A 1768-nucleotide genomic window follows, 5' to 3' on the forward strand; every position below is an offset into this window, starting at 1 on the left:
TTGTTTTTGTTATAGAGGACAGGGAACAATGACACCTAAATACTGAAGAAAAAAAAGAAAAAAAAAACAGCCAACAATGCTAAATTTACTGGATTAATTAAAAGATTAAATTAGAGCACTCATATATGAGGTTTTTGCATAAAGAAATATTGATGCTGGAGGAAATTACAGTGCATTTTAAAAAAGAAGTTATATAAGTGAGCAACACTAGTCTACAAGTACATAATACTCAGTTTAATCTGTTATTCAATGGTTTTTCTTCTAATGAAAGTACCCCGAGTATGGTGGTAGGGCATCAAAACTATCTGTCAAGGAAAATAATGTAGCTTACCTATTTTCCTACATGAGATTCTTTAAATGCCCTTTTAGTAGGAAAGTCACTGAAGCATTTCAGAATTTTACTAAAAATAATTAGGGAAGGTTTGAATTCGTATTCCTGTATTTAAACATACAGGAATACAGGAAAATACAGGCTCTAACAAGACATGCTGATGTTTTGGTTTTGGATAGTTAACAGAGGTTCTAGTGCTGCTTCTACTTTTCTCCTCCTCAGTAATCTAAAGGAAATTTAAAAGCTGAAGGATCATAACTCTTCTCTATTCATAGAGCAGTTCAAGAGCGATGAGGCTTCAGCAGTGAACGCTTGCTGTTCTCAACCGCATTAAATTACATGGGGTAATCTTCATGTTCCTGCAGCCTGACAGCAACAGGACGCGGTATTATCCTAACATAGTCAGTCTATTTCTGCAAACCAACTTGTTAATTTTTTCTTTGCCACCACACCTTTCCAATGCCTTCCCTGAAGAATACTTACATTTATGATTCTTTTCCGCTAGTGTGAGGAAGATAATTTGTGAAAGTTGTAATGCCCACTCCCCTTACAATGTAGACACAGGCTTCTCATACAATCCTGGCCGTACGTCTCACAGAGTAAGCTAGCACTCATGCCAGGAAGACGTACATAAATTTGTACCATATTAACCGCTCCAAGTCTTCCGTACATTCCCCAACCCTACCTGTCTCCTTTGGTCTTGGAAGGGCTTCAGGCCCTAGTCACTGCAACGCTCCCCATGATCACACACACCCATCACAAAAGGCGCATCTATTCATTTTGCTAAGAAATAAAGGCAAAACCAATGCAGACAGGTATCACAGTTGTAGAAATTAACTGTGTGTTGTTAAGTATTTGTCAGGAAACAAAAAGTTTCCTGTAGGTTGTAGAAATTAACTGTGTGTTGTTTTGTCAGGAAACAAAAAGTTTCCTGTAATTTATTGACAATTTTCCCAAAACAGTTTTCTTATTTCATACACTGAATTTGGTCCATTTTCACAACATCTGAGGCTCCCCTAGAAATCCCTCTCAATCTGAAGAGCCAGCCTCACTTACAGATTAACTGTTGCTGTTACTTGGTTATGAATATAGCATTAAAAATGTGCAAGTACATCTTGAATAACTGCCCATTACCTCACAGCAACAGAAGGGGACGCAGTCAGGCATCCATGAAGCAGTTCCTAATTCGAAACAAACATTGTAAAGAGCTTTAAAATAGTTTTGTCTCGTTTACTCCTTAACCCCATCACATATGTTTGTCTACTATAAGAGTTTTCACTCCCCCCGCCCAGTTTCTGGTGTTAGTGAAAGCTGAGATACCTCAAAGGCAGGCAACTGCTTTGATCCAGCATGGCAAATTCTACCTTTCCGCATAAAGAGTTATTTAAATTCACCCAAATAATGGTTCAGACTAAGATGGACAACAGAAGTCTGTAA

This window comes from Charadrius vociferus, unplaced genomic scaffold (assembly GCF_000708025.1).
Source record: "Charadrius vociferus isolate BGI_N301 unplaced genomic scaffold, ASM70802v2 scaffold365, whole genome shotgun sequence".
In the NCBI taxonomy this organism is placed as follows: Eukaryota; Metazoa; Chordata; class Aves; order Charadriiformes; family Charadriidae; genus Charadrius; species Charadrius vociferus.